General features: G+C 50.2%; 1 protein-coding gene across 1 annotated transcript in view; it reads right to left on the bottom strand.

Moving 5' to 3' along the window:
• Positions 1 to 14,916, bottom strand: part of LOC139542325 (sodium/mannose cotransporter SLC5A10-like) — a 28,583-nt gene that overhangs the window by 12,620 nt on the left and 1,047 nt on the right. The window lies entirely within an intron of this gene.

Here is a 14,916-nt window from a genome sequence, read left to right as displayed (position 1 = left end):
GTCTCCTCCTCTACAGAGTTGTGTCTCAGTCTCCTCCACTACAGAGTTGTGTCTCAGTCTCCTCCACTACAGAGTTGTGTCTCAGTCTCCTCCACTACAGAGTTGTGTCTCAGTCTCCTCCTCTACAGAGTTGTGTCTCAGTCTCCTCCTCTACAGAGTTGTGTCTCAGTCTCCTCCACTACAGAGTTGTGTCCCAGTCTCCTCCTCTACAGAGTTGTGTCTCCTCCTCTACAGAGTTGTGTCTCAGTCTCCTCCACTACAGAGTTGTGTCTCAGTCTCCTCCACTACAGAGTTGTGTCTCAGTCTCCTCCACTACAGAGTTGTGTCTCAGTCTCCTCCACTACAGAGTTGTGTCTCCTCCACTACAGAGTTGTGTCTCAGTCTCCTCCACTACAGAGTTGTGTCTCAGTCTCCTCCACTACAGAGTTGTGTCCCAGTCTCCTCCACTACAGAGTTGTGTCTCCTCCTCTACAGAGTTGTGTCTCAGTCTCCTCCTCTACAGAGTTGTGTCTCAGTCTCCTCCACTACAGAGTTGTGTCTCCTCCTCTACAGAGTTGTGTCTCAGTCTCCTCCACTACAGAGTTGTGTCTCAGTCTCCTCCACTACAGAGTTGTGTCTCCTCCACTACAGAGTTGTGTCTCAGTCTCCTCCTCTACAGAGTTGTGTCTCAGTCTCCTCCACTACAGAGTTGTGTCTCAGTCTCCTCCACTACAGAGTTGTGTCTCAGTCTCCTCCACTACAGAGTTGTGTCTCAGTCTCCTCCACTACAGAGTTGTGTCTCAGTCTCCTCCACTACAGAGTTGTGTCTCCTCCTCTACAGAGTTGTGTCTCAGTCTCCTCCACTACAGAGTTGTGTCTCCTCCACTACAGAGTTGTATCTCAGTCTCCTCCACTACAGAGTTGTGTCTCAGTCTCCTCCACTACAGAGTTGTGTCTCAGTCTCCTCCACTACAGAGTTGTGTCCCAGTCTCCTCCACTACAGAGTTGTGTCTCCTCCTCTACAGAGTTGTGTCTCAGTCTCCTCCTCTACAGAGTTGTGTCTCAGTCTCCTCCACTACAGAGTTGTGTCTCCTCCTCTACAGAGTTGTGTCTCAGTCTCCTCCACTACAGAGTTGTGTCTCAGTCTCCTCCACTACAGAGTTGTGTCTCCTCCACTACAGAGTTGTGTCTCAGTCTCCTCCTCTACAGAGTTGTGTCTCAGTCTCCTCCACTACAGAGTTGTGTCTCAGTCTCCTCCACTACAGAGTTGTGTCTCAGTCTCCTCCACTACAGAGTTGTGTCTCAGTCTCCTCCACTACAGAGTTGTGTCTCAGTCTCCTCCACTACAGAGTTGTGTCTCCTCCTCTACAGAGTTGTGTCTCAGTCTCCTCCACTACAGAGTTGTGTCTCCTCCACTACAGAGTTGTATCTCAGTCTCCTCCACTACAGAGTTGTGTCTCAGTCTCCTCCTCTACAGAGTTGTGTCTCAGTCTCCTCCACTACAGAGTTGTGTCTCAGTCTCCTCCACTACAGAGTTGTGTCTCCTCCACTACAGAGTTGTGTCCCAGTCTCCTCCACTACAGAGTTGTGTCTCCTCCACTACAGAGTTGTGTCTCAGTCTCCTCCACTACAGAGTTGTGTCCCAGTCTCCTCCACTACAGAGTTGTGTCTCAGTCTCCTCCTCTACAGAGTTGTGTCCCAGTCTCCTCCACTACAGAGTTGTGTCTCAGTCTCCTCCACTAGAGAGTTGTGTCCCAGTCTCCTCCACTACAGAGTTGTGTCTCAGTCTCCTCCACTACAGAGTTGTGTCTCAGTCTCCTCCACTACAGAGTTGTGTCTCAGTCTCCTCCACTACAGAGTTGTGTCTCAGTCTCCTCCTCTACAGAGTTGTGTCTCAGTCTCCTCCTCTACAGAGTTGTGTCTCAGTCTCCTCCACTACAGAGTTGTGTCTCAGTCTCCTCCACTACAGAGTTGTGTCTCAGTCTCCTCCACTACAGAGTTGTGTCTCCTCCACTACAGAGTTGTGTCTCAGTCTCCTCCACTACAGAGTTGTGTCTCAGTCTCCTCCACTACAGAGTTGTGTCTCAGTCTCCTCCACTACAGAGTTGTGTCTCCTCCACTACAGAGTTGTGTCTCAGTCTCCTCCACTACAGAGTTGTGTCTCAGTCTCCTCCTCTACAGAGTTGTGTCTCAGTCTCCTCCACTACAGAGTTGTGTCTCAGTCTCCTCCACTACAGAGTTGTGTCTCAGTCTCCTCCACTACAGAGTTGTGTCTCCTCCACTACAGAGTTGTGTCTCAGTCTCCTCCACTACAGAGTTGTGTCCCAGTCTCCTCCTCTACAGAGTTGTGTCTCAGTCTCCTCCTCTACAGAGTTGTGTCTCAGTCTCCTCCTCTACAGAGTTGTGTCCCAGTCTCCTCCTCTACAGAGTTGTGTCTCAGTCTCCTCCTCTACAGAGTTGTGTCTCAGTCTCCTCCACTACAGAGTTGTGTCTCAGTCTCCTCCACTACAGAGTTGTGTCTCCTCCACTACAGAGTTGTGTCTCAGTCTCCTCCACTACAGAGTTGTGTCTCAGTCTCCTCCTCTACAGAGTTGTGTCTCAGTCTCCTCCACTACAGAGTTGTGTCTCAGTCTCCTCCACTACAGAGTTGTGTCCCAGTCTCCTCCACTACAGAGTTGTGTCTCCTCCACTACAGAGTTGTGTCTCAGTCTCCTCCACTACAGAGTTGTGTCTCAGTCTCCTCCACTACAGAGTTGTGTCTCCTCCACTACAGAGTTGTGTCTCAGTCTCCTCCACTACAGAGTTGTGTCTCAGTCTCCTCCACTACAGAGTTGTGTCCCAGTCTCCTCCACTACAGAGTTGTGTCTCCTCCACTACAGAGTTGTGTCTCAGTCTCCTCCACTACAGAGTTGTGTCTCAGTCTCCTCCACTACAGAGTTGTGTCTCAGTCTCCTCCACTACAGAGTTGTGTCTCAGTCTCCTCCACTACAGAGTTGTGTCTCAGTCTCCTCCACTACAGAGTTGTATCTCAGTCTCCTCCACTACAGAGTTGTGTCTCCTCCACTACAGAGTTGTGTCTCAGTCTCCTCCACTACAGAGTTGTGTCTCAGTCTCCTCCACTACAGAGTTGTGTCTCAGTCTCCTCCACTACAGAGTTGTGTCTCAGTCTCCTCCACTACAGAGTTGTGTCTCCTCCACTACAGAGTTGTGTCTCAGTCTCCTCCACTACAGAGTTGTGTCTCAGTCTCCTCCACTACAGAGTTGTGTCTCAGTCTCCTCCACTACAGAGTTGTGTCTCAGTCTCCTCCTCTACAGAGTTGTGTCTCAGTCTCCTCCACTACAGAGTTGTGTCTCAGTCTCCTCCACTACAGAGTTGTGTCTCAGTCTCCTCCACTACAGAGTTGTGTCTCAGTCTCCTCCACTACAGAGTTGTGTCCCAGTCTCCTCCACTACAGAGTTGTGTCTCAGTCTCCTCCACTACAGAGTTGTGTCTCAGTCTCCTCCACTACAGAGTTGTGTCTCAGTCTCCTCCACTACAGAGTTGTGTCTCAGTCTCCTCCTCTACAGAGTTGTGTCTCAGTCTCCTCCACTACAGAGTTGTGTCTCAGTCTCCTCCACTACAGAGTTGTGTCCCAGTCTCCTCCACTACAGAGTTGTGTCCCAGTCTCCTCCACTACAGAGTTGTGTCTCAGTCTCCTCCACTACAGAGTTGTGTCCCAGTCTCCTCCACTACAGAGTTGTGTCTCAGTCTCCTCCACTACAGAGTTGTGTCTCAGTCTCCTCCACTACAGAGTTGTGTCTCAGTCTCCTCCACTACAGAGTTGTGTCTCCTCCACTACAGAGTTGTGTCTCAGTCTCCTCCACTACAGAGTTGTGTCTCAGTCTCCTCCACTACAGAGTTGTTTCCCAGTCTCCTCCACTACAGAGTTGTGTCTCAGTCTCCTCCTCTACAGAGTTGTGTCTCCTCCACTACAGAGTTGTGTCTCAGTCTCCTCCACTACAGAGTTGTGTCTCAGTCTCCTCCACTACAGAGTTGTGTCTCAGTCTCCTCCACTACAGAGTTGTGTCTCAGTCTCCTCCTCTACAGAGTTGTGTCTCAGTCTCCTCCACTACAGAGTTGTGTCTCAGTCTCCTCCACTACAGAGTTGTGTCTCAGTCTCCTCCACTACAGAGTTGTGTCTCAGTCTCCTCCACTACAGAGTTGTGTCTCAGTCTCCTCCACTACAGAGTTGTGTCTCAGTCTCCTCCACTACAGAGTTGTGTCTCAGTCTCCTCCACTACAGAGTTGTGTCTCAGTCTCCTCCACTACAGAGTTGTGTCTCAGTCTCCTCCTCTACAGAGTTGTGTCTCAGTCTCCTCCACTACAGAGTTGTGTCTCAGTCTCCTCCACTACAGAGTTGTGTCCCAGTCTCCTCCACTACAGAGTTGTGTCCCAGTCTCCTCCACTACAGAGTTGTGTCTCAGTCTCCTCCACTACAGAGTTGTGTCCCAGTCTCCTCCACTACAGAGTTGTGTCTCAGTCTCCTCCACTACAGAGTTGTGTCCCAGTCTCCTCCACTACAGAGTTGTGTCTCAGTCTCCTCCACTACAGAGTTGTGTCTCCTCCACTACAGAGTTGTGTCTCAGTCTCCTCCACTACAGAGTTGTGTCTCAGTCTCCTCCACTACAGAGTTGTGTCTCCTCCACTACAGAGTTGTGTCTCAGTCTCCTCCACTACAGAGTTGTGTCTCAGTCTCCTCCACTACAGAGTTGTGTCCCAGTCTCCTCCACTACAGAGTTGTGTCTCCTCCACTACAGAGTTGTGTCTCAGTCTCCTCCACTACAGAGTTGTGTCTCAGTCTCCTCCACTACAGAGTTGTGTCTCCTCCACTACAGAGTTGTGTCTCAGTCTCCTCCACTACAGAGTTGTGTCTCAGTCTCCTCCACTACAGAGTTGTGTCCCAGTCTCCTCCACTACAGAGTTGTGTCTCCTCCACTACAGAGTTGTGTCTCAGTCTCCTCCACTACAGAGTTGTGTCTCAGTCTCCTCCACTACAGAGTTGTGTCTCAGTCTCCTCCACTACAGAGTTGTGTCTCAGTCTCCTCCACTACAGAGTTGTATCTCAGTCTCCTCCACTACAGAGTTGTGTCTCCTCCACTACAGAGTTGTGTCTCAGTCTCCTCCACTACAGAGTTGTGTCTCAGTCTCCTCCACTACAGAGTTGTGTCTCAGTCTCCTCCACTACAGAGTTGTGTCTCAGTCTCCTCCACTACAGAGTTGTGTCCCAGTCTCCTCCACTACAGAGTTGTGTCTCAGTCTCCTCCACTACAGAGTTGTGTCTCAGTCTCCTCCACTACAGAGTTGTGTCTCAGTCTCCTCCACTACAGAGTTGTGTCTCAGTCTCCTCCACTACAGAGTTGTGTCTCAGTCTCCTCCACTACAGAGTTGTTTCTCAGTCTCCTCCTCTACAGAGTTGTGTCTCAGTCTCCTCCTCTACAGAGTTGTGTCTCAGTCTCCTCCACTACAGAGTTGTGTCTCAGTCTCCTCCACTACAGAGTTGTGTCTCAGTCTCCTCCACTACAGAGTTGTGTCTCCTCCACTACAGAGTTGTGTCTCAGTCTCCTCCACTACAGAGTTGTGTCTCAGTCTCCTCCACTACAGAGTTGTGTCTCAGTCTCCTCCACTACAGAGTTGTGTCCCAGTCTCCTCCACTACAGAGTTGTGTCTCAGTCTCCTCCACTACAGAGTTGTGTCTCAGTCTCCTCCTCTACAGAGTTGTGTCTCCTCCACTACAGAGTTGTGTCTCAGTCTCCTCCACTACAGAGTTGTGTCTCAGTCTCCTCCACTACAGAGTTGTGTCTCAGTCTCCTCCTCTACAGAGTTGTGTCTCAGTCTCCTCCACTACAGAGTTGTGTCTCAGTCTCCTCCACTACAGAGTTGTGTCCCAGTCTCCTCCACTACAGAGTTGTGTCTCAGTCTCCTCCTCTACAGAGTTGTGTCTCAGTCTCCTCCACTACAGAGTTGTGTCTCAGTCTCCTCCACTACAGAGTTGTGTCTCAGTCTCCTCCACTACAGAGTTGTGTCTCCTCCACTACAGAGTTGTGTCTCCTCCTCTACAGAGTTGTGTCCCAGTCTCCTCCTCTACAGAGTTGTGTCTCCTCCACTACAGAGTTGTGTCTCAGTCTCTTCCTCTACAGAGTTGTGTCTCAGTCTCCTCCACTACAGAGTTGTGTCTCAGTCTCCTCCTCTACAGAGTTGTGTCTCCTCCACTACAGAGTTGTGTCTCAGTCTCCTCCTCTACAGAGTTGTGTCTCAGTCTCCTCCACTACAGAGTTGTGTCTCAGTCTCCTCCACTACAGAGTTGTGTCTCAGTCTCCTCCACTACAGAGTTGTGTCTCCTCCACTACAGAGTTGTGTCTCAGTCTCCTCCACTACAGAGTTGTGTCTCAGTCTCCTCCACTACAGAGTTGTGTCTCAGTCTCCTCCACTACAGAGTTGTGTCCCAGTCTCCTCCTCTACAGAGTTGTGTCTCAGTCTCCTCCACTACAGAGTTGTGTCCCAGTCTCCTCCTCTACAGAGTTGTGTCTCAGTCTCCTCCTCTACAGAGTTGTGTCTCAGTCTCCTCCTCTACAGAGTTGTGTCCCAGTCTCCTCCTCTACAGAGTTGTGTCTCAGTCTCCTCCTCTACAGAGTTGTGTCTCAGTCTCCTCCACTACAGAGTTGTGTCTCAGTCTCCTCCACTACAGAGTTGTGTCTCCTCCACTACAGAGTTGTGTCTCAGTCTCCTCCACTACAGAGTTGTGTCTCAGTCTCCTCCACTACAGAGTTGTGTCCCAGTCTCCTCCACTACAGAGTTGTGTCTCAGTCTCCTCCTCTACAGAGTTGTGTCTCCTCCACTACAGAGTTGTGTCTCAGTCTCCTCCACTACAGAGTTGTGTCTCAGTCTCCTCCACTACAGAGTTGTGTCTCAGTCTCCTCCACTACAGAGTTGTGTCTCAGTCTCCTCCTCTACAGAGTTGTGTCTCAGTCTCCTCCACTACAGAGTTGTGTCTCAGTCTCCTCCACTACAGAGTTGTGTCTCAGTCTCCTCCACTACAGAGTTGTGTCTCAGTCTCCTCCACTACAGAGTTGTGTCCCAGTCTCCTCAACTACAGAGTTGTGTCTCAGTCTCCTCCACTACAGAGTTGTGTCTCAGTCTCCTCCACTACAGAGTTGTGTCTCAGTCTCCTCCACTACAGAGTTGTGTCTCAGTCTCCTCCTCTACAGAGTTGTGTCTCAGTCTCCTCCACTACAGAGTTGTGTCTCAGTCTCCTCCACTACAGAGTTGTGTCCCAGTCTCCTCCACTACAGAGTTGTGTCCCAGTCTCCTCCACTACAGAGTTGTGTCTCAGTCTCCTCCACTACAGAGTTGTGTCCCAGTCTCCTCCACTACAGAGTTGTGTCTCAGTCTCCTCCACTACAGAGTTGTGTCCCAGTCTCCTCCACTACAGAGTTGTGTCTCAGTCTCCTCCACTACAGAGTTGTGTCTCCTCCACTACAGAGTTGTGTCTCAGTCTCCTCCACTACAGAGTTGTGTCTCAGTCTCCTCCACTACAGAGTTGTGTCTCCTCCACTACAGAGTTGTGTCTCAGTCTCCTCCACTACAGAGTTGTGTCTCAGTCTCCTCCACTACAGAGTTGTGTCCCAGTCTCCTCCACTACAGAGTTGTGTCTCCTCCACTACAGAGTTGTGTCTCAGTCTCCTCCACTACAGAGTTGTGTCTCAGTCTCCTCCACTACAGAGTTGTGTCTCCTCCACTACAGAGTTGTGTCTCAGTCTCCTCCACTACAGAGTTGTGTCTCAGTCTCCTCCACTACAGAGTTGTGTCCCAGTCTCCTCCACTACAGAGTTGTGTCTCCTCCACTACAGAGTTGTGTCTCAGTCTCCTCCACTACAGAGTTGTGTCTCAGTCTCCTCCACTACAGAGTTGTGTCTCAGTCTCCTCCACTACAGAGTTGTGTCTCAGTCTCCTCCACTACAGAGTTGTATCTCAGTCTCCTCCACTACAGAGTTGTGTCTCCTCCACTACAGAGTTGTGTCTCAGTCTCCTCCACTACAGAGTTGTGTCTCAGTCTCCTCCACTACAGAGTTGTGTCTCAGTCTCCTCCACTACAGAGTTGTGTCTCAGTCTCCTCCACTACAGAGTTGTGTCCCAGTCTCCTCCACTACAGAGTTGTGTCTCAGTCTCCTCCACTACAGAGTTGTGTCTCAGTCTCCTCCACTACAGAGTTGTGTCTCAGTCTCCTCCACTACAGAGTTGTGTCTCAGTCTCCTCCACTACAGAGTTGTGTCTCAGTCTCCTCCACTACAGAGTTGTGTCTCAGTCTCCTCCTCTACAGAGTTGTGTCTCAGTCTCCTCCTCTACAGAGTTGTGTCTCAGTCTCCTCCACTACAGAGTTGTGTCTCAGGCTCCTCCACTACAGAGTTGTGTCTCAGTCTCCTCCACTACAGAGTTGTGTCTCCTCCACTACAGAGTTGTGTCTCAGTCTCCTCCACTACAGAGTTGTGTCTCAGTCTCCTCCACTACAGAGTTGTGTCTCAGTCTCCTCCACTACAGAGTTGTGTCTCAGTCTCCTCCACTACAGAGTTGTGTCTCCTCCACTACAGAGTTGTGTCTCAGTCTCCTCCACTACAGAGTTGTGTCTCAGTCTCCTCCACTACAGAGTTGTGTCCCAGTCTCCTCCACTACAGAGTTGTGTCTCCTCCACTACAGAGTTGTGTCTCAGTCTCCTCCACTACAGAGTTGTGTCTCAGTCTCCTCCACTACAGAGTTGTGTCTCAGTCTCCTCCACTACAGAGTTGTGTCTCAGTCTCCTCCACTACAGAGTTGTATCTCAGTCTCCTCCACTACAGAGTTGTGTCTCCTCCACTACAGAGTTGTGTCTCAGTCTCCTCCACTACAGAGTTGTGTCTCAGTCTCCTCCACTACAGAGTTGTGTCTCAGTCTCCTCCACTACAGAGTTGTGTCTCAGTCTCCTCCACTACAGAGTTGTGTCCCAGTCTCCTCCACTACAGAGTTGTGTCTCAGTCTCCTCCACTACAGAGTTGTGTCTCAGTCTCCTCCACTACAGAGTTGTGTCTCAGTCTCCTCACTACAGAGTTGTGTCTCAGTCTCCTCCACTACAGAGTTGTGTCTCAGTCTCCTCCACTACAGAGTTGTGTCTCAGTCTCCTCCACTACAGAGTTGTGTCTCAGTCTCCTCCTCTACAGAGTTGTGTCTCAGTCTCCTCCACTACAGAGTTTGTCTGTCTCCTCCACTACAGAGTTGTGTCTCAGTCTCCTCCACTACAGAGTTGTGTCTCCTCCACTACAGAGTTGTGTCTCCTCCACTACAGAGTTGTGTCTCAGTCTCCTCCACTACAGAGTTGTGTCTCCTCCACTACAGAGTTGTGTCTCAGTCTCCTCCTCTACAGAGTTGTGTCTCCTCCACTACAGAGTTGTGTCTCAGTCTCTTCCACTACAGAGTTGTGTCTCCTCCACTACAGAGTTGTGTCTCAGTCTCCTCCTCTACAGAGTTGTATCTCAGTCTCCTCCACTACAGAGTTGTGTCTCCTCCACTACAGAGTTGTGTCTCAGTCTCCTCCACTACAGAGTTGTGTCTCCTCCACTACAGAGTTGTGTCTCAGTCTCCTCCACTACAGAGTTGTGTCTCAGTCTCCTCCACTACAGAGTTGTGTCTCAGTCTCCTCCACTACAGAGTTGTGTCTCAGTCTCCTCCACTACAGAGTTGTGTCTCAGTCTCCTCCACTACAGAGTTGTGTCTCAGTCTCCTCCACTACAGAGTTGTGTCTCCTCCACTACAGAGTTGTGTCTCAGTCTCCTCCACTACAGAGTTGTGTCTCAGTCTCCTCCACTACAGAGTTGTGTCTCCTCCACTACAGAGTTGTGTCTCAGTCTCCTCCACTACAGAGTTGTGTCTCAGTCTCCTCCACTACAGAGTTGTGTCTCCTCCTCTACAGAGTTGTGTCTCAGTCTCCTCCACTACAGAGTTGTGTCTCAGTCTCCTCCACTACAGAGTTGTGTCTCCTCCACTACAGAGTTGTGTCTCCTCCACTACAGAGTTGTGTCTCAGTCTCCTCCACTACAGAGTTGTGTCCCAGTCTCCTCCACTACAGAGTTGTGTCTCCTCCACTACAGAGTTGTGTCTCAGTCTCCTCCTCTACAGAGTTGTGTCTCAGTCTCCTCCACTACAGAGTTGTGTCTCCTCCACTACAGAGTTGTGTCCCAGTCTCCTCCACTACAGAGTTGTGTCTCAGTCTCCTCCACTACAGAGTTGTGTCTCAGTCTCCTCCACTACAGAGTTGTGTCTCCTCCACTACAGAGTTGTGTCCCAGTCTCCTCCACTACAGAGTTGTGTCTCAGTCTCCTCCACTACAGAGTTGTGTCTCCTCCACTACAGAGTTGTGTCTCAGTCTCCTCCACTACAGAGTTGTGTCTCCTCCACTACAGAGTTGTGTCTCAGTCTCCTCCACTACAGAGTTGTGTCTCAGTCTCCTCCTCACTACAGAGTTGTGTCTCAGTCTCTCTCCACTACAGAGTTGTGTCTCCTCCACTACAGAGTTGTGTCTCAGTCTCCTCCTCTACAGAGTTGTGTCTCAGTCTCCTCCACTACAGAGTTGTGTCTCGCTCCCCACTACAGAGTTGTGTCTCAGTCTCCTCCACTACAGAGTTGTGTCTCAGTCTCCTCCACTACAGAGTTGTGTCTCAGTCTCCTCCACTACAGAGTTGTGTCTCAGTCTCCTCCATCTACAGAGTTGTGTCTCAGTCTCCTCCACTACAGAGTTGTGTCTCAGTCTCCTCCACTACAGAGTTGTGTCTCAGTCTCCTCCACTACAGAGTTGTGTCTCAGTCTCCTCCACTACAGAGTTGTGTCTCCTCCACTACAGAGTTGTGTCTCAGTCTCCTCCACTACAGAGTTGTGTCTCAGTCTCCTCCACTACAGAGTTGTGTCTCAGTCTCCTCCACTACAGAGTTGTGTCTCAGTCTCCTCCTCTACAGAGTTGTGTCTCAGTCTCCTCCACTACAGAGTTGTGTCTCCCTCCACTACAGAGTTGTGTCTCAGTCTCCTCCTTGTCTCAGTCTCCTCCTCTACAGAGTTGTGTCTCAGTCTCCTCCACTACAGAGTTGTGTCTCAGTCTCCTCCACTACAGAGTTGTGTCTCCTCCACTACAGAGTTGTGTCTCAGTCTCCTCCACTACAGAGTTGTGTCTCCTCCACTACAGAGTTGTGTCTCAGTCTCCTCCACTACAGAGTTGTGTCTCAGTCTCCTCCTCTACAGAGTTGTGTCCCAGTCTCCTCCTCTACAGAGTTGTGTCTCAGTCTCCTCCACTACAGAGTTGTGTCTCAGTCTCCTCCACTACAGAGTTGTGTCTCAGTCTCCTCCACTACAGAGTTGTGTCTCAGTCTCCTCCTCTACAGAGTTGTGTCTCAGTCTCCTCCACTACAGAGTTGTGTCTCAGTCTCCTCCACTACAGAGTTGTGTCTCCTCCACTACAGAGTTGTGTCTCAGTCTCCTCCACTACAGAGTTGTGTCTCCTCCACTACAGAGTTGTGTCTCAGTCTCCTCCACTACAGAGTTGTGTCTCAGTCTCCTCCTCTACAGAGTTGTGTCTCCTCCTCTACAGAGTTGTGTCTCAGTCTCCTCCACTACAGAGTTGTGTCTCAGTCTCCTCCTCTACAGAGTTGTGTCTCAGTCTCCTCCACTACAGAGTTGTGTCTCCTCCACTACAGAGTTGTGTCTCAGTCTCCTCCACTACAGAGTTGTGTCTCCTCCACTACAGAGTTGTGTCTCAGTCTCCTCCTCTACAGAGTTGTATCTCAGTCTCCTCCACTACAGAGTTGTGTCTCAGTCTCCTCCTCTACAGAGTTGTGTCTCCTCCACTACAGAGTTGTGTCTCAGTCTCCTCCACTACAGAGTTGTGTCTCAGTCTCCTCCTCTACAGAGTTGTGTCTCCTCCTCTACAGAGTTGTGTCTCAGTCTCCTCCACTACAGAGTTGTGTCTCAGTCTCCTCCACTACAGAGTTGTGTCTCCTCCACTACAGAGTTGTGTCTCAGTCTCCTCCACTACAGAGTTGTGTCTCAGTCTCCTCCACTACAGAGTTGTGTCTCAGTCTCCTCCACTACAGAGTTGTGTCTCAGTCTCCTCCACTACAGAGTTGTGTCTCCTCCACTACAGAGTTGTGTCTCCTCCACTACAGAGTTGCTACAGAGTTGTGTCTCAGTCTCCTCCACTACAGAGTTGTGTCTCCTCCACTACAGAGTTGTGTCCCAGTCTCCTCCACTACAGAGTTGTGTCTCAGTCTCCTCCACTACAGAGTTGTGTCTCAGTCTCCTCCACTACAGAGTTGTGTCTCAGTCTCCTCCACTACAGAGTTGTGTCTCAGTCTCCTCCACTACAGAGTTGTGTCTCAGTCTCCTCCACTACAGAGTTGTGTCTCCTCCACTACCGAGTTGTATCTCAGTCTCCTCCACTACAGAGTTGTGTCTCAGTCTCCTCCACTACAGAGTTGTGTCTCCTCCACTACAGAGTTGTGTCTCAGTCTCCTCCACTACAGAGTTGTGTCTCAGTCTCCTCCACTACAGAGTTGTGTCTCAGTCTCCTCCACTACAGAGTTGTGTCTCAGTCTCCTCCTCTACAGAGTTGTGTCTCAGTCTCCTCCACTACAGAGTTGTGTCTCCTCCACTACAGAGTTGTGTCTCAGTCTCCTCCTCTACAGAGTTGTGTCTCAGTCTCCTCCACTACAGAGTTGTGTCTCCTCCACTACAGAGTTGTGTCCCAGTCTCCTCCACTACAGAGTTGTGTCTCAGTCTCCTCCACTACAGAGTTGTGTCTCAGTCTCCTCCACTACAGAGTTGTGTCTCCTCCACTACAGAGTTGTGTCCCAGTCTCCTCCACTACAGAGTTGTGTCTCAGTCTCCTCCACTACAGAGTTGTGTCTCCTCCACTACAGAGTTGTGTCTCAGTCTCCTCCACTACAGAGTTGTGTCTCCTCCACTACAGAGTTGTGTCTCAGTCTCCTCCACTACAGAGTTGTGTCTCAGTCTCCTCCACTACAGAGTTGTGTCTCCTCCACTACAGAGTTGTGTCTCCTCCTCTACAGAGTTGTGTCTCAGTCTCCTCCACTACAGAGTTGTGTCTCCTCCACTACAGAGTTGTGTCTCAGTCTCCTCCTCTACAGAGTTGTGTCTCAGTCTCCTCCTCTACAGAGTTGTGTCTCAGTCTCCTCCACTACAGAGTTGTGTCCCAGTCTCCTCCTCTACAGAGTTGTGTCTCAGTCTCCTCCTCTACAGAGTTGTGTCTCAGTCTCCTCCTCTACAGAGTTGTGTCTCAGTCTCCTCCACTACAGAGTTGTGTCTCAGTCTCCTCCACTACAGAGTTGTGTCTCCTCCACTACAGAGTTGTGTCTCAGTCTCCTCCACTACAGAGTTGTGTCTCCTCCACTACAGAGGTGTGTCTCAGTCTCCTCCACTACAGAGTTGTGTCTCAGTCTCCTCCTCTACAGAGTTGTGTCTCCTCCTCTACAGAGTTGTGTCTCAGTCTCCTCCACTACAGAGTTGTGTCTCAGTCTCCTCCTCTACAGAGTTGTGTCTCAGTCTCCTCCACTACAGAGTTGTGTCTCAGTCTCCTCCACTACAGAGTTGTGTCTCAGTCTCCTCCTCTACAGAGTTGTGTCTCCTCCACTACAGAGTTGTGTCTCAGTCTCCTCCTCTACAGAGTTGTGTCTCCTCCTCTACAGAGTTGTGTCTCAGTCTCCTCCACTACAGAGTTGTGTCTCAGTCTCCTCCACTACAGAGTTGTGTCTCAGTCTCCTCCTCTACAGAGTTGTATCTCAGTCTCCTCCACTACAGAGTTGTGTCTCAGTCTCCTCCTCTACAGAGTTGTGTCTCCTCCACTACAGAGTTGTGTCTCAGTCTCCTCCACTACAGAGTTGTGTCTCAGTCTCCTCCTCTACAGAGTTGTGTCTCCTCCTCTACAGAGTTGTGTCTCAGTCTCCTCCACTACAGAGTTGTATCTCAGTCTCCTCCACTACAGAGTTGTGTCTCAGTCTCCTCCACTACAGAGTTGTATCTCAGTCTCCTCCACTACAGAGTTGTGTCTCCTCCACTACAGAGTTGTGTCTCAGTCTCCTCCACTACAGAGTTGTGTCTCCTCCACTACAGAGTTGTGTCTCAGTCTCCTCCACTACAGAGTTGTGTCTCAGTCTCCTCCTCTACAGAGTTGTGTCTCAGTCTCCTCCACTACAGAGTTGTGTCTCCTCCACTACAGAGTTGTGTCTCAGTCTCCTCCTCTACAGAGTTGTGTCTCAGTCTCCTCCACTACAGAGTTGTGTCTCCTCCACTACAGAGTTGTGTCTCAGTCTCCTCCACTACAGAGTTGTGTCTCAGTCTCCTCCACTACAGAGTTGTGTCTCAGTCTCCTCCTCTACAGAGTTGTGTCTCAGTCTCCTCCACTACAGAGTTGTGTCTCCTCCACTACAGAGTTGTGTCTCAGTCTCCTCCACTACAGAGTTGTGTCTCAGTCTCCTCCTCTACAGAGTTGTGTCTCAGTCTCCTCCTCTACAGAGTTGTGTCTCAGTCTCCTCCACTACAGAGTTGTGTCTCAGTCTCCTCCACTACAGAGTTGTGTCTCAGTCTCCTCCACTACAGAGTTGTGTCTCAGTCTCCTCCACTACAGAGTTGTGTCTCCTCCACTACAGAGTTGTGTCTCAGTCTCCTCCACTACAGAGTTGTGTCTCCTCCTCTACAGAGTTGTATCTCAGTCTCCTCCACTACAGAGTTGTGTCTCCTCCACTACAGAGTTGTGTCTCAGTCTCCTCCACTACAGAGTTGTGTCTCAGTCTCCTCCACTACAGAGTTGTGTCTCAGTCTCCTCCTCTACAGAGTTGTGTCTCAGTCTCCTCCTCTACAGAGTTGTGTCC

The sequence above is a fragment of the Salvelinus alpinus genome, chromosome 2, assembly GCF_045679555.1.
Source record: "Salvelinus alpinus chromosome 2, SLU_Salpinus.1, whole genome shotgun sequence".
NCBI classification, from domain to species: domain Eukaryota; kingdom Metazoa; phylum Chordata; class Actinopteri; order Salmoniformes; family Salmonidae; genus Salvelinus; species Salvelinus alpinus.
The sequence above is the reverse complement of the archived record's forward strand: the minus strand, read 5'-3'. Positions and strand labels throughout refer to the sequence as shown.